The sequence below is a fragment of the Taudactylus pleione genome, unplaced genomic scaffold (genome assembly GCF_031769625.1).
Source record: "Taudactylus pleione unplaced genomic scaffold, aTauple2 ptg001314l, whole genome shotgun sequence".
NCBI classification, from domain to species: domain Eukaryota; kingdom Metazoa; phylum Chordata; class Amphibia; order Anura; family Myobatrachidae; genus Taudactylus; species Taudactylus pleione.
This window is the reverse complement of record NW_028285714.1, coordinates 3303620-3330380: the sequence shown is the minus strand read 5'-3', so window position 1 is coordinate 3330380 and position 26761 is coordinate 3303620. Positions and strand designations below refer to the sequence as shown.

General features: G+C 42.7%; 1 protein-coding gene across 2 annotated transcripts in view; it reads right to left on the bottom strand.

The window, feature by feature from the left end:
- OGDHL (oxoglutarate dehydrogenase L) overlaps positions 1 to 21900 on the bottom strand; it is a 129032-nt gene extending 107132 nt beyond the window's left edge. For both annotated transcript variants that reach the window (XM_088463109.1, XM_088463108.1), the window contains exon 1: positions 21813 to 21900. The gene's annotated coding sequence lies outside the window, so the exon portion shown is untranslated. The remainder of the gene's footprint in view (positions 1 to 21812) is intronic.
- Between the last annotated feature and the right edge of the window lie 4861 nt (positions 21901 to 26761).

Here is a 26761-nt window from a genome sequence, read left to right as displayed (position 1 = left end):
GAGGGAAGGTTAGGGTTAGGGGTAGAGAGAAGGATTAGGATACAGGCGTTGGGATACCGGCATTGGGATTTGACCGCCGGGATCCCGAGCACCGGCATCCCGTACCCAACCACTCTTGAGCTAGTGGCATACAGGTTCTTTAAGCTCCAGCATCATGCAAGGCCTTATTCAGAGTAGACTGCATTGCATGAAGCAGATTTTATATTCTATTCACTTAATCTATGTGACTACATTGCCCCGTTTCATCCACTTGTGAAAGTAGCCTTCACCACTATCAGTGCACATCTGCACCAGCCCTATACCTGCTGCAAGAGATCCGCCTGAAATCAATTGGTTGAGTTGTGTTGTAGGACTGGTGGAAGGAATGGGAGCGGAGGTTTAGGGTATATGGAGTTCTAAATTGCATTTGGGAGTAATTTTTTTGTGTGTGGGGGGGCACAGTTTTATTTAATACACACACATATAGTTAGACGGACGGAAAGTTGGATGGTTGACTTGGCTAAGCTTAATGGGAGTGGTGATGCGCGTGCGTATATATATATATATATATATATATATATATATACACACACACACACATACATATACACACACATATATATATATATATACACATACACACACATATATATATATATATACACATACATATACACACACATATATATATATATATATATATACACACACATACACACATATATATATATATATACATACACATACACATACATACACACATACATACACACACACACACACACAATGTTGCAAGGGAGACAGCACTCCAAATATTATATTACAATGGCTCTGGTGCCCTCCGATTACGGATCATATAAACCCCAAATACATACAACGTGGGTGGTGGCACTTAGAGCAACAAATGGCAGTCACAAGCAGGTAAGTAGAAACTCCAACGTTTCGGAGCGCTTTTTAATGCTCCATCTTGCAACCCTGATGATGGAGCATGAAAAATCGCTCCAAAACGTTGGAGTTTCTACTTACCTGCTTGTGACTGCCATTTGTTGCTCTAAGTGCCGCCGCCCACGTTATAATACATATACAGGCTTCCCATATCATCCATTCAGGACACTTTTGATTGACACAGATCAAAGAGATGATATGGCAAGCCTACTATATACAGTGTGTGTATATATACAAATACATATACACACACACACACACACACACACACACACATCACAAAACATTTCTGAAAGATGCCTTCTGGGATATTCCCCATATTACCTCTGTCTTTGTAGATTGGTAATAATGTGGGGAGTACACAAAAAAAACTGTTACTTAACACTGTTACAAAGTAACAGCTATATTACAGTTACTGACAGTTGGTCTGCACTCTGACCCTCGCCCCACTAGTGTCTGTGATGTCTCCAACACCTACTGAGCATGTCGGAGACAATTATATAGATGTTGGTATAGCAGAATATGGTCTTCTGCTGGGTACACACTCAGTGCCCAGTACAACATCACCGGCGACCGGACCTAGCATGCGTCAAGTGCGTATACACTTGCCAATGCCGGGTCCGATGAGGGAGTAACGTGTCATGCTGCATTCTGTCCTGCTTTAGTGGTAAACCAGTTAGGACTGTTTAGCTCTGAGCCTTTTGCAAATCTGGGGAAGTGTGTGTGGGGAGGTGGACAGTACTGCTTGAATTACTTAGACATTTACTTACTTTCTTACTTACAGGACTTTCCCCATTCATTTCAATAGGGTTTCGACATTAAAATGAAGGGGCATCCTCAAACAGCAAGAGGGTGCCCATTTTCATACCTTGACCATCCATAATCCACTTTGAATTCTTTATCTAGTTATAGGACTGTCACATCAGTGTACATACCAAATCCTCCATTATAAATAAATATATATATATATATATATATATATATATATATATATATATATATATATATACATACATATACAGTCAGGTCCATAAATATTGGGACATTGACAGAATTTTCAGATTTTGGCCTCTATTCACCACCACAATGGTTTTGAAATTAAACAAACAAGATGTGCTTTAACTGCAGACTTTCAGATTTCATTTGAGGGTAATTACATCCAAATCAGGTGAACGGTGTAGGAATTACAACGGTTTCAATATGTGCCTCCCACTTTTTAAGGGGCCAAAAGTAATGGGACTATCAACTCAAAAGCTATTTCATGGACAGGTGTGGGCTATTCCCTCATTATTTCATTATCAATTAAGCAGGTAAAAGGTCTGGAGTTGATTCTAGGAGTGACATTTGCATTTGGAATCAGTTGCTGTCAACTCTCAATATGAGATCCAAAGAGCTGTCACTATCAGTGAAGCAAGCCATCATTAGGCTGAAAACTCAAAACAAACCCATCAGAGAGATAGCAAAAACATTAGGTGTGGCCAAATCAACTGTTTGGAACATTCTTAAAAAGAAAGAACGCACCGGAGAGCTCAGCAACACCAAAAGACCCGGAAGACCACGGAAAACAACTGTGGTGGATGACAAAAGAATTATTTCCCTGGTGAAGAAAAACCCCTTCACAAAAGTTGGCCAAATCAAGAACACGCTCCAGGAGGTAGATGTATATGTGTCAAAGTCAACAATCAAGAGAATACTTCACAAGAGTGAATATAGAGGGTTCACCACAAGATGCAAACCATTGGTGAGCCACAAAAACAGGAAGACCAGATTAGAGTTTGCCAAACAACATCTAAAAAAGCCATTACAGTTCTGGAACAACATCCTATTGACAGATGAGACAAAGATCAACTTGTACCAGAGTGATGGGAAGAGAAGAGAAGGAAAGGAACTGCTCATGATCCAAAACATACCACCTCATCAGTGAAGCATGGTGGTGGTAGTGTTATGACGTGGGCATGTATGGCTGCCAATGGAACTGGTTCCCTTGTATTTATTGATGATGTGACTGCTGACAAAAGCAGCAGAATGAATTCTGAAGTGTTTCGGGCAATATTATATGCTCATATTCAGTCAAATGCTTCAGAATTCATTGGACAGCGCTTCACAGTGCAGATGGACAATGACCCGAAGCATACTGCAAAAGGCTAAAAAGTGGAATGTTATGCAATGGCCCAGCCAATCCCCTGACCTGAATCCGATTGAGCATGCATTTCACTTGATGAAGACAAAACTGAAGGGAAAATGCCCCAAGAACAAGCAGGAACTGAAGACATTTGCAGTAGAGGCCTGGCAGAGCATCACCAGGGATGAAACCCAGTGTCTGGTGATGTCTATGCGTTCCAGACTTCAGGCTGTAATTGCCTGCAAAGGATTTGCAACAAAGTATTAAAAAGTGAAAGTTAGATTTAGGATTGTTTAGTTTGTCGCATTAATTTTGGCCCCTTAAAAAGTGGGAGGCACATATAGCAACCGTTGTAATTCCTACACCGTTCACCTGATTTGGATGTAATTACCCTCAAATTAAATCTGAAAGTCTGCAGTTAAAGCACATCTTGTTTGTTTCATTTCAAAGCCATTGTGGTGGTGAATAGAGGACAAAATATGAAAATTCTGTCAATGTCCCAATATTTATGGACCTGACTGTATATATCTTTATGCACACCTTGTTTCGGACTCACTTCCAAACCCTGCACATACACAACTTTCCTAAAATCTCATCGAGATGGGAATATGTATATGAACGATAGTTAGTTAGCTGTTTAACTTTGACTTCTGGATCCACTGAGTTCAACTATTATTTCTATTACCACCTCTGCTTTGCAGCTGGACCAACTAAGCTCAAATGTTATTAATGTTACCATACCTGTACAGCTACTGGCCCCACTGAGTTGATATTGTCAAAAAGACATTGATAGCATTCAATATGAGTTTTCCTAATGCCAAATCCCACACACACCTTCTCCTACACTTTCCAATCCACCCTCAATTCACCCTCTCCAAATACAAAGACCAAAGTGTCCAGGTTGCTTTTGCCTTTAAACTAATTGCTGGGTTAAATTTAGTGACCATCTTGCTGGAATCATGCCAACTCCTCTCTTATTTGTTGACTATCTGAAAATGGCTTACACCTCAACATTTCTCAATCTTCTGGGCTTCTCTACTGCTTTCAATACAATTTGACCATATTTATCCTTTCACAGTATCCACTCCTTTGGCCTTTGTGACACACGGGGAGATGTATGAAGGGGCGATATGGGGGAGGAGTGGTATCAACACATGTTATGCTACAAGATAGCAGCACCAATATGCTGGGCAATGTATGGACGGTCAGTGGCACTGACCGTTTCGACAGCTGTAGCTGTTGTTGCCCTATCACCACAGCAGGGACAGCACTGTCCCTGCTGCTGCAGCTGCTGGGATCCGGGCTGCACGAGAGATGCTTGCGAGATCCTGCGCATGCCCATTGGAGCCAGCAAGGGTGGGAGACACAAGGCATCAGCACTAGGCTGATGCGCTGTGTGCTCAGGCAGGGATCCCCAGAGGGGTGAGTTTTCACCCCCCACTCTGGCAGATGAGATGTTAATACATCTCATCGGTAGTGCTTCCTGGCGGTACGGATGCATGCCGCTATCAGGGGCACCAAGATGGGATGGGAGCAAATACCAATTACCCAAGCCCGGGCTTGCTGGAGGAGCCGGGCGGGGGTCTGGGCTCAACGCCGCCCTCCCTCCCTCTTTCCTACTTGCTGCTGCTAAGCAGCAGCAGCAGTCTCCTCTGCCTGTGGAGGGGGAGCGATAACTCTAATCCCCTGGATTTGCACCGGGCTGAGGAGCGCACAGCACCCCCCTCCCCAGCACCGTTTCACAGCTCTGCAACTAGGGTTTTTATAAGGGGATGTGGCCACATGATTAGGCCATGCCCCTTTCACCAGGGCCAGCTCTTTACCTGGGCCACTATATTACATCTACCCCACAGTTCTTTCCTGGTTCTCTTCCTTCTTAAAAAAACAGCTATTATACTGTAGTGTCTCTACATCTGGCACATTGTCTACTTCATGCCCACCGAGATCCCACAAGGTCGTGTTCTCAAAACTGTTTTTCTCACTGTATACTTCTCATCTAGAGAAACCCTTGGTAAATCCAGTACCACTGCTATGCTTTATTCAGCACATCCAGTTTCTCTTTAGTCCTGTAGTCTCCACCTTAGTAATAAAATCAGAACGTCTTTTTCTAACCTAAGATGCAACTCATCTACTATACATATTTTCTCATCTCTCATAACCACTTCTTGCAGTATACTTCTCCAGTGTCACTGCTTATGGAAATCCCTAACAATCAGACTCTCCCATTGCTTTCAAATGTTTAAACACCTCTAAAAATCCACTTCTTTATTAGATCATGGCCTATCCCCCCCTCTATACTACCCCACAGTAGTGCTTCCTACAACTGACTCAATGTCCAATTCCTCTAAGCTGTGTCCTCTTCTAATTAGATTACAAACCCTCCATATTTTGTTTATATGTCTGCATTATTTTTATTTCTACATTGGTCCTGTATATCTTATTTTCCCCACATACAAGCGCACTGTGGTTCCTTACAAACCATCACAACAATATTAATAATAGCCTATATTTTAACTCAGATTTGGCCAACATTAAATTGAACATGTCTTATTTGTAACCTGACCTACAACCATCTAGTACTGACAAGCCCTGAGTTAAGCTCTCCATAAATGTGATCAGGACCTTAACTTATACAGATGACAAAACTAAGAGCTCTATATTACATTTTGAAGGTACCGTACTTCTAAGTAGGGATGGACTATAGTCATACATTAGGGCCCTATTCAATTTTGAGGCGAAAAGTCCAGACTTTTTGCCTGCTGGACTTTTCGCCTCCTTCCAGGCGGAAAAGTATTGTGCGTGTGCCCGCTATTCCCTGTATTCAATTACAAAGTAGGCGAAATCGGGAACCGGCGAAACTTTGATCGTCGAAAAAATACAGGAATTGTCAAGAAATAATTTTAGGACCTCCCTAAAGATGTCCAGACCTGGGGGATCACTATGGGTACCCCCGTTTTTGCCTGCAGAAGTTGGGTTTTTAAATAGCCGCGGCAGGTGCATAAAGGCGGCTTTGAAGAAGGTGATGCAGAAGAGCATTTAGAAGTTTTTTTGGGGAAAAATAACTATGCCCATCAAATTTGGGGTACTTGAAAATGGGTGCAAGCATATTTTTAAGTCCCTCAAATGATTTTTAAAAATTAGGCAAAAATGCACCTGCCGCTCCTCCCGCAATGAAGAAAACACCTGCCGCATATAAGTGAACCCCTCTGGACTCCATCCCGCTAATTTAGAAGTGTGTTCCCTAATTTTAATAACATTTTTGGGGTGTCCCTATATTTTTTTTTTACCTTTTTCAACACAGATTATTTTTAGGGACCATTCCCAGGGGTGCAGACTATTTTTTTTAAGCCTGCACCCCTAAACCCCAATTCTGTACTTTTTTCGTTTGCTAAATGGAAATAGGCGAAAACGACGTCGCCCTATATCAGAGCCGGCCCTAGGCATAAGCATTATAAGCAAATGCCTAGGGTTCTGCTGCTGAACCCCCCCCTCCCCCTCTTTTCAATATAAGATGCAGAATAGAACAGATTCCCCCCCTCCGCTGCTCTGCCCCCATGTGCAGCAATCAGGAGTGATGGGCTGCTGCTGCTGATCGGGAATGTGGACAGGGTCTGCACCTTGATGGACATGCCCCTGCCGCAGACTGTGCTGAAGCTGCAGAGTGCAGAGTGGTTCCAGGATTCTCCAGGGATGATGTCACGCGGCTCCCGCTCTCTGTGCTCGGGAAGATAATGAAGAGCCGAAGAGCCTGAGGAGCATGCAGAGAACATTAAACTGGCTGCCATGGCTGGAGCAGCAGAACACCAACCTGCATCAAAGGAAGAGGATCAGTCCGGCTGCCAAAATAAAGGTATATTGGAGGGGGACGGGCAGGTTGGCTGTTGTGGTTACTCAGGGAGCTGGAGGCTGGAATGACAGGTGGCTGGAGGGGACATGGGGCTAGAGGCTGGAATCAAAGGGGGCTGGAGGGGACAGAGGGGGCTGGAATGACAGGGGGCTAGATTGGAGAGAGAACTGGATGCTGGACTGACAGGGGTCAGGAGGGGGCAGAGGGGGCTGGAATTACAGGGGTTATGGGGACACGGGGCTAAAGGCTGGAAGGATGGGCTGGAGGCTGGAATAAGGGGGGGCTAGAGGTTTGAATGACAGGGGCTAAGGGGACACAGGGGACTCTGTTGTCCTGATATTTACACCTTTCCACATCTACATCCTTGATATGTATGCTTTGAAGGAAAGGGATACTTTTCTATTATATTATCTATATGCTTAGAAAGTGTGTACATATATATATGTGTATAAGATTGGTGGTGGGATTAATCTGCTAGGGGGCACCAGTCAAAATTTTGCTATGGCCCTTAGGCGGTAATGGTACACTGCATACCAAAATTGCGGGAAAACCAGATTTGTTTTATATTTATCTCAGCTATTATGCAAAATTCTGAATTTGGTGCATCACTAATTATGATTTGCAAAGATTACTCTTTTGATTCCTTTTGTGCATGTTTTTTAGATTGTGACTATCACAGCATCCTTTAAGTGGTGGTCCTGTGTTATCACCCTAGTTTAGGTTTCGAACACTCTCCATTCTATCCTCTGTACTGTATTTGGTGGCTGCTTTGCCTGCAAACCATTCTGTGAGGTCCTAACAGCAAACCGCTATAATGAACCGCAACAAGGACTTTGGGTTTATGTATCATGCAGTGAAAAGCATGGAGAAGTGGACCAGTGGAGACGTTGCCCATAGCAACCTATCAGTTCCTACCTTTTATTTTATAGACTGTATTTGATAAATGCTACTTCAAAGTTGATTGGTTGCTATGGGCAACTTCTCCACTCTTTTCACTGCTTGATACATCAACCCAATTAACTGAAGACACAGAATCAAAGAAAGTGATTTCAAAGGTCAGTAGCGCATCTGCATTAGTCTTTATCATATCTACCTATTCTATACTGCTTCCTATTTCTGCCCTCTTGTGTCTGCTAATCTCTGTATAACTCTTCAGGACCTATCTGGTCACATTGAGGGCACTGACTACTTCTATGTACACGAGGACATAGATCAGTTATTTTCTGTATTTTGCCAATCAGTGGCGTCACAAGGCGGGTGCAGGGGGTGCGTCCCGCACCCGGGTGTCACCCACCGAGGGGTGACACCAAGGTGCAGGATCCCCCTCAGTGACAGGAGCCGGGTGCTGCACTATAGCATTAAGTGCAGCACTCGGCTCCTGTCAGTGAGGGAGCCGGCACTGCCCATGCCCGCACCTCCTGCACCCCCCGCCGGCACCACCCCATTGATACCTAATGTATCATTTTGTTAACCACGGCCATGGGCCGGGTTCGCGTCGCGAGGCCACGCCCCTCCCGAAGGCCCGATATGTGAGGCCACGCCCCCGACACACCCCCTCCGAAGACCACGCCCCCATTTCGGCAGGTGCCGCGCGCATGGCTTCCCTCCCCGCACTGGGTGTCACCGTGGGGAGGGACGCCACTGTTGCCAATATATATGATTAATTAGGGTCCCCTGACAGTAATGTTATGCTGCCTGCACCATTCTTTTCTTTGGCTACTCAACTTTACTTGCGCCCTCTATAAAAAGTAAAATAAAAATAAACAGTTAATCTCAAATTGGAAGTTAGATGTAATTTTAAACTAAAAGAATCCCTGCTGAATCTGTCTTCTTCCAATAAATTGCATACATTGTAGTAACAACAACAACAACAGAGGAGCTCCCAGCTCAATAGAATAAGAAAAAAAAAGGCAATTTTGGGTTTACTGTATAGGCCCGTATTCAATTTGAAGCGAAAAGCCGTTTTCGCGTGTTTTTGGCGGAAACTTTTCGCCGATGACGTCATTTTCACCTGTTTTGGTTTTACTCCGTATTTAGTTTGGAAGACTTTTCGCCTTGGCGGAAAGTCAATGCAATGTAATAGGCGGAAAAGTTTTGCCTATGAATAGCAGGCGGAAAAAAGTGCAGAATTGGGGTTTTGGGGTGCAACGTTGCAGGAACCCCCGTGCAGCCTTCAGACAGTCCCCCAAAGGTAAACTGTGTCCAAAAATAAAAGACTTAAGAACACCCCAAAAAATCACTTTGAATTTGGGGGCAAAAAAAATGTTGGGGGACAAAGTTAAAAACTAGCGAACTATGCCCCAGGGGTTTTTTTTTCATTGCAGGTGCTTGCAACAGGTGGATTTTTCACGATTTTTTAAACTTCACCTTAGCAACTTTAAAATATGCTGGCCCCCATTTTCAAGTACCCCAAATTTGCTGGGATAACTTATTTTCTGCAAAAAAACTTCCTGAATACTATTCTGCACCACTTATACAAAAACACTATTTAGCAGCTATTGAGCCCGTTTAAAAACACCAAATACCTTCCGCAAGCCAAATCGGGGGCTACCATAGGGAACACCCATGTCAGAGCATCTTTTGGGGGGTGTCAGGCTGACAGTACTTTCCGCTTGTTTAAGTTTCGCCGGGTCCCGTTTTCGCGTACTTTCAAATTGAATACGGCGATATGCGGGAACATGCGCACTACTTTTCCGCCTGCAAAACAGGTGAAAAGTCCTGGGAGGCGAAAAAGTATCGCGGGTCCGGTCAAATTGAATACGGGCCTAACTCAGAAAAATGGAAACAGAAAGGTTTATGGGCCAACTTTAGGTATCTGCCAAACAGGCACAAAGAAAACATTAGCACAACTGAACATATATTTCTTTAAAAAATTCTAAAGTAAGTTTTGGTATAGTTTATGTTTATATACCCTCATATACTGTACACTGAAATGTTACTTACTGAATGCCAACCTGTAAACGCAAGAGAATAAATATGTTGCTACTGAAAACATAGCCCATCTGCACTAATTAAAACTCTTTCATTTATATACGCAGTGCATCACTGCCAAAATATCCATTTTCCGATTTTATTTCTATTAAACTATTTTCTGGCAATGTTTTCAATTTCTCTGGAACGAAGTGCCTAAAATAATAAAATGACACACAGTCATTACGATAAAAAATAGAGCAAGAAAATGTATTTGATTTCATTAACTAAAAGGTGCCAAGTCAGGGATCAAATGAATTTACTTCTTTTAGAGTAAAGTAATGTTAAGTAGCGATGTCTCTTTTTCAAGGACATTTAGAAATGCCAGGAAATGTATATTTCAAGTACACTGTGCATTCAATTCTCCACAACATGGCATGCAACCAATTCAATAAGATAATTAAAATATTTCAGATCTGTGAGACTAGGTACTGAAGATAATCCATCTTTTGATCCACAAATGAATTTAAAATAAAATATAACAAAACGACCCAATTACTTAATAGTTTTAGAACAGACATACTGGGCCTTCAATTTAGGAAAAATGGCACAAACCTGCCATTTTAAACCACTGTCCCTATTTTATTGTTTTGAATAGAAGTGAGATGGGTCTACTAAGCACACAAACATGACAGACACATACGGTAAAAGTTCCCTCAGGTCGCGGAAATCTGGCCTGTGCCCTTGATGGTAAAAAAAAATAAAAAAAATAAAAACGGTGCCTCATCCCTCCTTCGTCCCATAGGTCCAGGTTAGCACAAGCATTAGGTCTGATCCTCTAGGGAGGGGGAAGCAAGATGAACATACCTCCCCTACCTATAGATAACCTTTCCAAAGCTATATAGTCAGATAGGGGGGAGCAAGAAGAATTTGGGTCATCAGTTTTTTGGTGTGGTTTTTTTTTTCCCCAATTGGACCGTGGGGATCAAGAGCGTACAGGTAAGTACAAATGTAAAAATCAGTGAGCACAACTGGGCGCTTCTTATTACATCTAATAAAGAGTCTAGAAATAAGTCCAGATGGCCCAGAAGTAGATATGGTTCTTAGACCAAGATATTTCAAGAAAAACTAATTTCAGTGGATACATGGTCTTCACTTTTGGACTCCAATGACAATAAATAAATAAAAGATAGAAATATATGGTGTAGCAGGGGTGTAACTAGGAATTTGAAGGCTCCCCTATGTACCACTCAATGGTGAAAAATGTATATAACACATGTAACTTTGACAAGAAGAATGGGCCCCCCTCACCTCTGGACCCCATACCAGCTGCACCCCTTGCACCTATGGTAATTATTCATGACATACTACACCACATGGGCATAACAACCACCTTCTTTAAGCAGTCTAAGGGGTAATGAACTTTCTATCACCAGGGATAGTGTGGCCATCGCACCCCTTTTTGTGCATGCTCTTACAAGAAATGCGCTCCAGTAACCACATCAGTAAGGTTTTTTACATTGGTCATTAAATTAAAGTTGTAGCCGTTCCCTCTTTATTCCTCCCATTGCATGGACCCAAAAGATAAGAGGAGGCAGGATGGTGCAGATTATTATTATTATTATTATTACTATTATTATACACACTTTCAATCACAACATTCCAAAACAAAACATATCACAGGAATCCTATAAAAACCAAAATAGCCTCCCATCAGAAATGTGCACAACATGGTAAATAAAACCCCAGTGCAGTATGGAAGGGCCCATGCAAACAGAGCACTGAAGCATTTTGACCACTAGAGTACTCATTCCGCCCTCCAGAACCTACCTCTCCACGTACCTCGTAGAGAAGGACGGCTGAAGTCGGCAGGTATGCCTTAATCACACCATGTATAAAATGTATAGGGAAAATATGTAAAAAATAAATACATAAGTTGCAAAGCCCCCTAAAATCTTGTCTTTGCCTCTGGATTCATATTATAAATGTGAGAGAGTCCTACACACAGGCTTACTGAGCTGGCTAAGAGCGGATTCTGAGTTGGACGTAATGTCAATGTTGGATGCAGTTCCGAAATTTTTTCCATGCGTGTAAGTCACACTGCGCATGCGTCCTGAGTCCGTGTGCACAGAGGGCCTGATTCAGCAGTGCACACAATGGCAACTACTTGCGCAGTAAGGCCGATTGTTCACAATCGGTGACAGGCTGTGAGCGTTTGGGGGTTGTGACGGGGGGAGTGGTTGGAGAAACGCAGGTGTATGTCTGTTTTAATTCGTGATGGGTGGTGATTTGCGCTTCACCAATGTGGTGAAAAAAAGGGGGAGTGTGCTGGGGGCGACTAGTGAGGGGTAGACTGTGAAGGTAGGGGTGTCCAGTCCTACCTTAGGAGCTATGTATAAAGAGGTGTATCACATGCGCTCACGTCTGGTGTCTAGCAGAAAGGGGTAGGTGGGGTACGGGCAAGTCTGTTGTCTAAAAGTAATGCTTGGTAGTGTAAGTGTATGGAAATGTAGTGGGTCAAAGGGTGATGTGGGAACAGATAACAGACAATGGATAGCGGGTCCAATACTTTTAATTTGGTACAGATTTCCCTTTTTGGGGGTGAAGTGTTCATTAAAACAGTTCAAATCCAGTCTTAAAGTGATAAGTTGGAGCTAGGATTCTGTCAGTCAAGATGTTTGTGACTTGGTGAGGAAGTAAGTGAGCCCTTTTAGCGGCTACTTTGTGCAATACACACATGTCCCCTGCTGGACCTTTGGTCTACAGACTGAGGATCCAAGTGTATGCAATGTTAGCGCTGGGGCACCCCACTAAAGCTTCGTCCTGCACAGAGGTGTGGGTGGCTTTCCTACCGGTAGGAGAGTTGCTAGCTTCACCTTCTGTCCGGATGCACAGTTCTTATGTGGATGACCACACGATCCCGTGTGGGCTCAGTTCCGGATGATAAAATTCAGTGTGCGGGTAGGACATGTCGTGACGGACCTTGGGCAGGTCTGGGCTTGTGGTGGTATGCTTCAGGCAGTGACCCCATGATGTCTGTAGGTGGTTGGGTGCACTCACACTGGGTGCGGGGCTGTTGCCAATCCAGGCTTAGTGACTGGTGGTGTCACAAATGCCGGCTCGACCCACAGGCCTGTGGGGAGTAAATGGCAGCAGCCGCGCTTGTTAGCCATCTGGCTCATGTAGTTACACTCGGGGCACTGCTGGGCTCCTCCCGGTTGGAGTACCCGATCTCCGGTGGCCCGGCTCTCCTGCAAGCCCATGGTCATGCGGGAAATCCCGCTGCAGAGTCCGGGGTAGCTGGTCATGTGTGGGATATGACGCCACTGAGTACAGCTGACTGCTTGGTGCGGTAGTGGTGCGTGCTCAGGCTGGGTAGATAGGAGCGCGATTAAGTGGTAGGCGATATCTAGGAGGTGTGTGCTGAATCTCCAACGCGTTTCAGCCTAACGGCCTTCAAGGAGTGGTGAAATCATGTCCCAGAGTCCCTTGATATTGGGGAACTTCCTGGTCATGTGATGTATCATGGGCCAATGGGGGATATGGTGGGTGTGTGTTATTGGCAGTAACAGCCAATCGGGTGGATGGGTGGGTAATTGAACAAACAGAACGGATTGCTGTGTGGTTGTTATCAGATATGTGAATAGCAGACATCACTGGTATTGGATCATGGTAAAATCCCATTGCATAGTCGAATAACTATAGGTGGTGAAAATCTAGATGGCCTGGTATTGATGTTGATTAAACAAGTGTGGGTAATCTGGGGGTAGGATGTGGGTAGTCGGGGGTGGGATGTGGTTGCAGACTAATTTGCTTTTGATATTTGGAGCCTTCGTGTATATTATTATTTGAGGTCGCATGTCTGTCAGTGTGTCGTCTTTTTGAAGCAGGTTCCAGTGTTGATGTTGTTTATGATCTTCTTAATTTGTGGTGTGCTTGTGTGGTATTGCGTGATGAATGGTATTAGCTCTTTCGAGTCTGTCTGTTTGAATGCCGTTGCATGGGCGTGCATAAATTAGCCACTGCGATTGCATATGCAGTTTGAGTACTAACTGATTGCGACGAGACTTGCAATTTCTGCGACTGGTCAGACCTGCTGTAATTGTGCATGTATCCACAATTCCCGGCATTACAGTCCCCATCATGTTCAGTTCACTAGCAAGTGGGTGGGAAGCAGGAGAGCCACCCACTCCTCCTGTTGTCCGGAAGACTACCCGAAAAATTCAGAGTCTTTCTGACATTCCAGGAGAGTAGGTAAATATGTGTTGAGCCACCCACTCCTCCTGTGGTCCGGAGACTACCTGAAAAATTTGGATTCTCTCTGACATTCCAGGAGGGTAGGTAAACATGTGTTGCACTGTAGGTGGGGCAGATTAAAAATGTATGTAGAGAACTGGAGATGAGAGAGGCAACTAGGTCTGTAAAAGAGTTGTAGCCTCTCTGGAAGAAATTGGTTATGCAAAGATCAAGGTGCACATAACCTGCTCCATATTTGTGTTAAGTGGCATAGCAGGTAGCCAGGCTATGCATCAGGAACGCAACCAGTCTCTACTGGAACAGCTGTTAGCATGCTTCCAAACAATACAGGGGTTAGATTCAGGAAGAATGCTTCATGCTAAACTCATCTAAACTGATTATGCTTCTCTTGGGAGATTACAGCATGATGCTTCTCTTGGGAGATTGCAGCATGATCCTTAAAGCTGGTGACACACTATATGTTATATTGGCCAATTGCATAGGGTTTACACCCAACTCATTGTTTGATGAATTGGGTTGTCGCATATTCCCATTTGATGTACTGCACATCAGATGGGACGATGTGTAGGACAACTCATCATTACATTAAGCATGTATCAATATATTGTGTCATTAAATGGTGGATCTTGCAGTGTGTATTTCACATAGGCCCATCTCAACTCCACGGATGCGCAATCCCCAGTATCACTCTCCCCATCCAACCCATTGCACTAGAAAGTGGACAAAATGTGGAAAATCTACCAACTCTTCCGGGAGTCCAGGGACTACAAGATAAATAAGGAGCCAGTAGGTAAGTATGCAATTAATAGTGGTTTCTGAAAATGTTCAAGTTCTCAAACATGTTATTTAAGGTTATCTGAACTGCTACTTGATATAAACCCATCAGTCTTAACATTAAAACCACTGACAGCTTAGTGAATAACATTGACAAGGGCCAGATTGTGGTGGCTACACGATTGGGTCAGAACATCTCCAAAAATGGCAGGTCTTGTGGGGTGTTCCAGGAATGCAGTGATTAATAGGCTCCAAAAGTGGTTCGCGGAAGGCCTACCGGTAAACTGGTGACAAAGTCATGGGCATACAAGGCTCATTGATGCACGTGGGGAGCAAAGGCTAGCCCACCTGGTCCGATTCCACAGAAAAGTTTATGCAGCATAAACTGCTGAAAAAGTTAATGCTGGCTATGACCGAAAGGTGTCAGAACACACAGTGCATCGCAGCTTGCTGTGTACGGGGCTGCGTAGCCACAGGCCGGTCAGAGTCCCATGCTGACCCCTATTCACAGCTAAAAGTGCCTACAATCACATGATTATCAGAACTAGACCATGGAGCAATAGAAGAAGGTGGCTTGGGCTGAGTAATCACATTTTCATTTACATCATGTGAATGGCCAGGTGTGTGTCATTTACTTTGAGAAGAGATGGCATCAGGATGCACCATAAAGGTGGAGACAGTATGATGCTCTAAGTAATATTCTGCTGGGAAACCTTGGGTCATGGTACTCATGTGGATGTTACTTTGACACATACCACCTACCTAAACATTGTTGCAAACCAAGTACACACCTTCGTGGTCTCTTCCAGCAGGATAATCCGCTCTGCTACACTGCAAAAATTGTTCAGGAATGGTTTGTGGAACATGATAAATAGGTGTTGACTTGGCCTCCAAATTGCCCAAATCTCAATTCGATCAAGCACTTGTGGGTTGAGCTGGAAAAATATGTTCAAGGCATGGTGGCTTTACATCACAACTTACAGGACTTAAGGGATCTGTTGCTAACGTCTTGGTGCCAGATACCACAGTACACCATCAATAGTCTTAGGGAGTCCATGCATTAATGGGTCAGAGCTCTTTTGGCGGCACCAAGGGGACCTACATAATATTAGCCAGGTGGTTTTAATGTTATGGCTGTTGGGTGTATACTTTGCAGTGTTATTGCTTCGCTGTTGGTTCTTGTATTTTTTATGTTTTTTATTCCTAAATAAAGAATGCATTAAAAAAAATTATGCAACCCATGTACCAATTTAGAAACCCTTCTCTGAAATCTAATTTTATTAATTTATTTTGAAGATGTGAAGTCCAGAACATTACTGTACATAGGGTCTCATTCAGAGCCGCTCGTAAGCGGCCGCTCGTTCGTTCCGAGCGATGTTCGCACATCTGCGCATGCGCACGGTTTGTAATACGCATGCGCGAACCAGTCAGTGCGGCCGAAAATCGTTAGTTCGCTAAATAGCGAATGCCTGCTATTTTGAGTGACAGGAGGAGGCGTATGTGGGTGGTAACAGGGGAAGGTGTTTGAAAACGGGGAGTGGAGATCAGAACGCAGGCGTGCTTTTAGGTCAAAACGGGCGTTTTATGGGTGTGCATAAATTAAAACAGCAGCGTCATTGACCACGTCACCTGGTTGTTTTATAGTCAGAACTGCTCGCAATATAGTAGTAGGAAAAACCAACCACAAGAATAGCGAGCAGTTCATACGCTGTTCGATGTACTCGATTAATCTAATAAATAGCGGACAGGACGTATGGTGCGAGCGGCAAGGGGGCGTATTTTTCTAAATTTCGAGCGCAAGTTTTGCTCGCTCGTTCAGACAGAGGCGTGAACAGACCGCAAAGAGCGAACGGTTCATTTGAATAGCTACCCCTTTTTTTTGAACGAACGACCGCAAATAGCGAGCAGCTCTGAATGAGGTCCATAGTACACAATAAGAGGTCTTACCAGGGACCTATACAGTGGTAATATTACCACCCTTTTTTGGCAACAATACAACAGTATTCTACATATTCCCACTGATTGACCTCCATATCTTCTGAAAAAACTAGAACTTCAAGTCCCCTGTGCTCCTTTGGCATTACATTATGGCCAAAATGTAATAGGTACCAGATTTGTGACAAAACAATGGTAGTGCAGTGGCTCTTAGAACTTCACACAATACATCATTACATTTAAAAAAAATAAATGATTAAAAATAACAAATGAAAAAACTAATAGCTCCCGGGAGTATATAAAAATATATCACATAATAATCATAAAAAACTCCAGAGTGGCTAATATACAGCAATTCAAAATTCAAACATGAGAATACAAAGTTGCAATATTGTTTCTCCAATGGAAATGTAACACACTGTGTCTATTTATTTATTTATTTATTTATTTATTTAAGTTTCTTATATAGCGCAGCATATTCTGTTGCGCTTTACAATTGGAAACATTAGAAGAACAAAACTGGGTAATAGCAGAGAGACATAAAGGTAGGAAGGCCCTGCCCGCAAGCTTACAATCTATAGGGAAATATGCATTGATACACAAGGATAGGTGCTACATATTGCATATTGGTCCAGCCAGATTGCAGAGGTTCTTGGAGGGCTGTATGATCCAGTCACACAGGAATGTTGGCCAAAGGCCAGGAGGTTGTGAAAGTGAAGAAAATGTGTGAGGTTATGTGTGGACTATGAGAGGGAATGTAATTAAATTCAAAATTAAATAAACATTTAAAATATATATCACATACTTTTAAATGATTTATATGGGTTTACTATATGAAACAATTAAGGTTTAGATATGTTTTGTATAGATTCGTGAGTTAATGCATATTATCTATTACCAATTGGAAATTAATAGTGTGGCTGGAGGCAGTGATTGCGATTATTACGGACACCTGATGTGCTAGAGGTATATGGCTCTATAAAAAGACCAACACTGCTCTCTGTCCTCTATGCACCTGCTTTTTGAGAAAGCAGTCTAGATACCGAGAAATGTGTTGAAGGTCACAGGTGCTCAAAACAAGAGGCGCCTTCAGCGCTAAGCGGTTCTACTGTTGGAGGAACAGTAGAACCGCTTAGCGCTGAGGCCGCCTCTTGTTTTGAGTTGTCCGGCTGTTAAGAGACTCAGTGGGGATCAACATTAGCTGCACGTAGACTCTCTCACTGGATGGTCGTCATGGTCTAACTCACTGGGGATTCACTAGTTTGACTAACTGGCTTGACTACCGTACGAGATCACAAAGCGGTTTCCCCATCCTCCAATGCCTATACAGCCCGGTGTGTACTTCCCAGCAGCAGCGGTACATCATCGGAGCTCCCGCTTGTCACTTGCTGTGGCTGGAATCGGAGGAAGCTACAAGTAGTGAGTACTACTGAGGAGATTCCCCTCTGCAGCCATTCTCACCTTTTTTACAAATAAATTAACAGATTTCCCTTACAGAGATCTATATAGTTGGACTATTGACAGTGATTTTTGATGTGCCAGCATTAAACTTCTTTTTTTGGTTCATAAGGAGGATTGATAAAAGGCTGACCTCTAAATTGAAGCTCTTATGTTTACCTACTATTGGAGAAAATTGCTACATTTTCTAGATGTCATTGAAATCAACCAAACCTCTTCAAACCCACAGAAATATTAATACTATTAATTTTCAACAACTATCCACCTCTCTGCGGCAACTACTGTCACCAATTTCTACATTCTCTTCTCCTGAGACTGCTGTATCACACCTGAACCAGACTCTAAACAGTCATCAATGACTACCCATCTCACTCCACGTAGACTTAGACATCAACTGTGGCACTCTAAATTAACTCTATTATTGAACATCAGTGGTGTAAATCTCGTACTCCTAGTGACTTCCTCACATATAAGAATATCTATCATTCTTACCGTAATGCTCTGGACACGGCCAAACATATTTCCAATCTCTGAACTCTGCTCAAGCCTCTAACTCCAAGTGCCTTTTTAATACAATTAATCACTTCTTACCCCTCCCTCACCTAACCCACCTGCTACTATCTGTGTACAATATCTTGCTTCCTATTTCAAGGACAAAATTTATAAGATCCGAAATGAAATGGAATACTCTTCCTCAGCCAATGACCTGCTCAATTCCCTACCTGAACCCTCTGGCACATTCTCTTCATATGACCCCACAAATTAAGGGGAAGTATCTACACTTTTCTCATTCTCCTACTCTACTACCTGTCCTCTTGATCCCATACCCTCACAAATCAGTAAATCTCTGTCTCCTGCGCTCATCCCAACCTTAAATAAAATCTGCAATCTCTTTCTCGCTCTACTGGTATCTTTCCATCACTGTTCAAGCATTCAGTGATTACTCCTACAAAATTCTGACCCTAATGCTCTCTTAAATTACTGTCCTATCTCCCAGCTCCCATGTCCCTCCAAGCTACTTGAGAGACTTGTCTACACTCACATCACACAATGTTTTAACTCACACAACTTATTGGAGCCAATTCAGTCAGGCTTTCGTCCCCAACATTCCACGGAGATAGCACTGACTAAGGTAGTGAATGAACTGGACACTGCCAAGGCTAAAGGCCATTACTCACTTCTTATTCTTCTACGTCTTTCTGCTGCTTTTGACAACTCTCTGCCCAAACAAATACTACAATCCCTAGGTCTTAAGGACACAGCACATCCTAGTTGCACCACATTGCGACTTAAGGCTCCCATACATCAGCAATTTAAAGATTTATTGTCCGATCTTAGGATTTCCCAATCTAACAATCTGCGCCCATACATTACAGATCTTTTTCAGTGATTTACAGGTCTGCCAATCTTGAAAGGCCCATCATTTTACTAGTAACGGTCTGCAAATCTGCTGATCATGTCTACACACTAGCAATCTACAGCCCCAATCCATCTGTGAAATCCAACATGTTGGACAATCTGATTTAACAATTCCAATCACTTTTTGGTTGCAATCTGCGATCTGTGAAGCCCATACACTGCAGATATTTATACACAATTGATTGCAAATTGCCTTTAGACACATTTTTTGGCAAAAAAATATGCCAAACACTAGCAGAGTAGCATAGGTCCTGGTGGCTCACTCACCCCAGGCATGTCACGCTGCGTGGCATATTGAGGATAGATGTACAGTATGAGGACACATCTGTTACTGTAGCATGTAACATTTGTTTTACAATAAACTGTCAGGTGGTTATTACAGACAGAGGTCTCTTTCTTTAATTAAAGTAGTGACATGGTGCGGAGTTGAATTACACAACTTTGCAAAGCCGAACTTACGCAAATTTGCACTATGCATGTTCACAAAGTGAAAGCACTCTTATGCACACTTGCACCTTTTTTTTGATTGGTGACATGGAGCAGGGTGGGAAGTGACATGCAGACAGTACAGTAATAGAGTGTGGCTGCAGAAACATACGATCGGAAGTACAATTATGCGAACTATAATGACTTGGCCCATATGAAGCAGATAAGAAGACGGCTATATCTTTAGATATGTACCACTCTGCAAATATGCTACTTTTGCACAAACTTGTATTATATTTGAAGGAATTTACTCCCTTGCATCAGCACTATTGTTTTTGAAATAAAAAATAAACTTTTGAAGGTTATACAGCCTTCTATGAGGTTCCAAATCTGCTATGTATTTTTGCTCAGAATAGAAGGTCCATATTTAGCGTAAACTAGATTGGTTTTCAATTTGAATAAATGTGCTAAAAAAAAAAAAAAAGTATCCACAGACCCAATTTTAGATAGATTTAGAACCGTATTCAATTTGAGCCGAGCCGCGTTAAGTTAACGCGGCCTGGACTTAACGCCGACTTCGCCTGTTTTGGAGGCGGAAAAGTATCGCGCGCGTGCACGCTTTACCCCGTATTCAATTTCAAAGTATGCACGAACGGCACCGGGAGATACTGTAACAAGCGGACAGTACTGTCATTTTTGGGGAAATCAGCCTGTCACCCCCAAATGATGCTCTGACATGGGGATTCACTATGGTACCGATTTGGCTTGCTGAAGGTATTTGGGGTTTTTAAATGGGCTCAATAGCTGCTAAATATCATTTTTCTATACCTGATGCAGAATAGTATTTAGGAGTATTTTTTCCAGAAAATAACTTATCCCAGCAAATTTGGGGTACTTGAAAATGAGGCTCAGCATATTTAAAGTTGAAAAAGTTAAGTTTAAAAAAAAAAAAAAAAAAAAAAAAAAAAATCGCACTTTACCGCCTATTACATTGCATTGCCTTTCCGCCTAGGCAGAAAGTCTTTCAAATTGAATACGGGGTAAAACCAAAACAGGTGATAATGACGTCATCGGCGGTAACTTAATGCAGATCCGGACTTAACGCTTCAAATTGAATACGGGCCATAGTATAATAAAGTTAAATATTTGTTATATTCTGAATTCTCTCAATTGTATGAGGTCATGTTAATTAATCTGTAACATGTAATTACATTACATTACACAGTCTATGTATTTATTATTCCATCATATACCTGTTCAGAATATAAATTGGTTACATTTATTCCAATTAATGTATTATATTTTGATAGTATTCACAGCAGATAGTTATACATTCCAAATTAGATTCCTTTACAAATATGTTCGGACTCAGATTAAGCAGGGAAGGCATTACCATTATCCCATTCCAACAATCCTCTCCAGTACTGGTATTTCACAGCCTAGCTATCCTTTAAATCCTTTAACCTTGCACAAGAAAACCCAGTATTACACACAACCACCTATCTCTCGCAGCACACAGTACTACAGGGTATTTACATTAGCTGCAATATGTATCACCATAAACCTTTACAGACTTTACAAACGCGCACAAACATAGGTACAATGATGCAACTGGAAGGGACTAGGGTCATTCGGTCATTTCCTGCTCTTTCTGTGACTCGGTTTCTAGAACACGGGGGTCTGCGAAGAGATAGCCCCGCTGGCTGCATTCGTTAATATATGTTACGGTGACCCGGTTACCTGCGGTTTGCTCATGCGCTAGTGTAGCCAGGATCCCGCTGGAACGCTCCGATTAGCAGCTTTGTGACGTCACAGAGACGAGCGACTGGCGTATAGAACAGGGGGAGGAGAGAAGTGCGGGAGGGCGCAGCACGCATACATATTGGAGACGCATGCTGCTATCCCTGGTTCTGAAACATTTGGCTTAGCACTGGACTGCAGCTGGAGGCCTATCTAATAGGAAGAGCACGTCATATGAGCCAAAATCCTAACAAAACTAAAATAACGTACTTAGCATAGACAATAGAAAGGGAAGGGATCCCTTGCAGCATGACCAACTTGTGCATATGCATTGTTCATATACTATTTTGAAATCAGAAATACATTTTTATCTGTGATGAAGCTTGGATCAGACTATGGGCCTCATTTATTAACGAGTTTTATCATTCACAAAGAGTGACAAAACTTGTTGCGTATGATAAATGGTGCTCAAGCCAATCGGTTCCCAACTTTCATTTTTCAAACAGATGACAGGAGCTGACTGGCTGGAGCACCATTATCATAGATTAGGACATGTCCACTTTCTCTCTTGTGCTAGACAAGTGTCTCAGTTTTTCACCATAATCTACAACAAGCAGAGCCTTTTTTGCAGCAATACTCAGCATTACATAGTATCAGTCCATTATTAAAAAAAATGTTGGTCTAATTTTAATAACTAGTGCCAGAGACAGAATGAAATCAAATCACTCAAATGATTTCAGAAATGTATAAAATAAGTATCTACACACTTATAGAGGCGTCTATGAATTTGTAACTTTAGGTAAGTACCAATATCCCTATATCTTTTTTTGAGTTGTCACGTTTTTTCATATAAAAGAAGCACTGACACGCAATGTTCATTTTCTTAGAATTTAGAGTCCAGAAGATTCTGTATTATTGTGAAAATGTTGCTATAACAATTTTACAGGAGTGTTATGTTTTGTCGACAGTTATGCAGTCGGCAAACAAAATGTCAGCAGCATAATGTCAAGTGCAGACTGTCGACACAGGAGTAATGTTATTTCAATCATATTTACTGTGAGGTCACTAAAGCTGAAAACATGATGGTAAAGCATCATGTTCACAGATCGAATGCTGACACAGTAAAAATGCCTGAAATAACATTACTCCTGTGTCGACATTCTACTCTAGACATTATGCTATTGGAATTTTGACTGTCAAAGGCATAACTGTTGACCATATACATTTCTCCACATTTGAACTACATTTGGCATCCAAAAATTTAGTTTGCCATACTCCGAATGGTAATTCTTCATTACCTGAAAACAACTTGATTGTTTAGTTTGGTTATCAAACCTGTCCGATTCTCCTGGCCGCCATTCAGCTTGAAAAAGTCCCAGGACAGGGACGAAACGCGTTGCTGCCCATTGCCTGGAGTATACTAATGTCCCGGAGTTTTATTTGAATTGTCTTTTTTGTCCTGTACAAGCCTGTTTATTTCCGGTGTGGGGAGTTCCTTTGAACCGTGACCGTGTGATGAGAATATCCTCGTCACCAGCTGAGTGCTCCGAGACATTTGCGATATATACCTTTACTCGTGGAGCCTGGCGGGAAGTCACATAGCTGCACTGGAATCTGGCAGCTTATGCCCAACACTTACCGAGGGTTAACATAGCCAACCAGGCTTCCTGTGGAGCTTAGCAGGGAACCACACAGCCGCAGTGAGATCTAGCCGCTTGAGTCTATGCTGATTACTAGACTCTCCCTGCCGCCCGCTATTCTCAAACAAACGGTGGACATATTGTATCTGATCTACAGGTATTGTATACATCTTGATGGACACAATTTGCACTTTATCACTTCAAGTTAAACAGTTTTTATTATGAACCCGGGTCATAGCACTCTCTAAATTTTTAAAGAACATTACAATTCTCTAATGAACTACAACTCATCTTTCATTTTTTCATTATTAGTTTACCGATTTATTGTGTTGGTATGATTAGTCTATATTGTTTTGATTTATGTATCTGTTATTGATTGTTTTTTAAATTCATTCGCATTATATATTTTTTATTATATATTGTAATTCATCATATTAAATTGATTATTTATTTCCAACCAGCGTGGCACTGTTTTTCCATTTATACGTCTTTCAACTTACGCCATACTGCTAAATGAAAATCACCTACACACATCTTCTGTATGGAGGCCCATCGATAAGCGGGCCTTACTCCACTTATCATGTGTTCCACCGAATCGTATACACTATCGTAAGTCTATGGATGACATAAGGTTGGCTTCTATGAGTGGAGTAAACTACAGGAAGTTTAGGTGCCTAGATGACTGGGTACTTACTGTTTCAAATTGATGGCGCCCTTAGAAATTGCATATTTTTGTTTGGTCATATTATTGTCTATATAATACTGAGAATGTAATATTAGTCATTTTACCATGCGTGATTTAGATTTGCAGGTGAGTGTACTGTATATTGTATACCCAGAAGATGTGTGTTCATACCAAATTGATGTACTACACGAGAGCAAAACTTATTCACGTATTTAGGGGGAATTCAATTAGCTGTGGGTAATTTACCACAGGCTAATTGATCCCCTAGGGCCATTCAATTAGCCCCTAAGGCAGCCCACAGGCTGCACTTAACGTGGATTTTTTTTTTAGGTCTGATCAGACCTGAAAAGAAATCCCCAATAAATAGCCTGTTAATGGTGCTAATATCTTGTTAATACATAGGTCCTTGAACTTAACACGGATTCTATGTGTTAACAGCCTTTAACATGTTAATTTAAAGGGTGTTAAAAAGTGTGAAAATGGGGCTAGAATTGGCGTTAAAGCACAAGTCTACCGCCCTTTCTCACCCCCGTTAAATTAACGGACCTAATTGAATTCCTCCTTTAAAGTGGCATTAAGCTTGCACTTTCTGCACGTTTCACTTTAAGACCAAGATTGGTAGCATTAAAGAGCAAAATGCAGTACAACAAGGACATGCTGTTGCAAGTTAAGATGCACCTTATTCATAGGTACTGTATATATATTTTGAAACATGTTAGCTAAGAGGTAATTTTTTTACCCTAGATAAGCCAATTACAAATTGTAGAATTGATATTGATGACTGCCACTTCTTTGTACTGGACTGGAGCACCAGGGGTGGGTGGTGATCGAACCAGTGGCCCCAGTACATCATGAGGCCAAAATGTTAATGAAGATGATATCTGGGCTGGCTGCAGTATTGGTGAATTGCCTAGTGATTGGCTCCTGATTAGTGGAACATAATGTAATTTCAGGGATCATTACAGAACAGGTACAGTATTGGACAGTGACTGTGTGCAAGCTGTGCTGGGATTGTTTTGATTTTGGTGGATCCTTCTAGGCTATTACCCCCATCCTCCTCTTAAAACTTTATATTATATCATAGAAATCCCAATTGCATACATATATGGCACAGGGATCCTCTTCACAAGTCATATATAGCATAGAGATTACCCTCTTTCTCAGATATAAAATGCATAGATATCTTTCTTCATCACTCACAGTACCAAAAAAAAAATTCCCATTGCATACCATGTATTTGAAAGATACCCCATTTCCAGGGTCGGGCTGGCCCACAGGTGTGCAGGGGAAATCCTCAGTGGGCCCCACTGCCTGTTGTTAGGATCTGCCGTCATTCATATCTATCTGTGTGTTTTGTATCATGTGCTCATTAATTTACTAGCTGTCTGTGTGGAGAGTAGGTGCACAAATGCCTTTGATTAGGAAGTGCTCTTTCCAGGAATTGGTTCTGATTGGACGCTGCTTCCTTTAAGTTACAGCCAGCCCTTCACTCCATGCCGGTTATACTGTGTCATTACCAGTGTATGTTTGCTGTGTACAGTTCTTAAGTGCTTGCCGGCCTACTGAGTTCTTCTGTTATTGTATCTAAATCCTGTCTCCATTTAGCCCTGCAGTATTAAACCACAGTCCTGTCTGTCTGCATTCAGCTTGTTACCTGCAGTGTTCTCCACCTCGCTGTCTCCAGTATGTGTTATTGCAGCATCTGAATCCACCTGTCTGCTATTTAGAACCTTGCCAAGACCATCTCAGCTGCTCGTGTCAACCTGGCGGCACGGGCCGCATTACGGCATCAGCTGATTGTGTCAACCCGGTGGCACAGGCTGCACTACAGTGTTAGCTGCTCATATTAACCTGGTGGCACAGGCCGCACTACAGCATCAGCTGCTCATGTCTACCCGGTGGCACAGGTCACACTACAGTATCAGCTGCTCGTGTCAACCCGGCGGCACAGGCCACACTCCAGTGACATTAGTGCGCTATCCGGCACACCAACACCAGTGACTTTGCCTCAGCCGCACCACGGCCCGCAAGGCCGCATCATAGCCTGCATTTCATCTCGGCTCTCAAGCCGCATCTCAGCTGTCATATCTGCACCCTGGCCCGCAAGGCCACATCATAGTCTGCATTCATCTTGGCTCTCAAGTCGTATCTCGGCTGTCACAGCTGCACCACGGGCCACAAGGCCGCATCACAGTCTGCATTCATCTCGGCTCTCAAGCCGCATCTCGGCTGTTGCTAGTCGCACCCCGGCCCTCAAGGCCACATCATAGTCTGCATTTCATCTCGGCTCTCAAGCCGCATCTCGGCTGTCATAGCTGCACCACAAGCCGCAAGGCCGCATCATAGTCTGCATTCATCTCGGCTCTCAAGCCGCATCTCGACTGTCGCTAATCACACCCCGGCCCTCAAGGCCGCACCTTGAACTTTGTTGCTTCAGCCACTGGTCCTGCCACTTCATTGTTCATTGTCTGTCAAGTCTTAGCTCGTATTTTGTCTGTCTAGTCCTTGTCTGCATTTTGTCTGTCTAGTCCTTTTCTGCATTTTGTCTGTCTAGTTCTTGTTTGTCTAGTTCTTGTATGTATCTTGCCTGTCCAGTCCTTGTCTGTTCTTCTATCAGTCTTGTC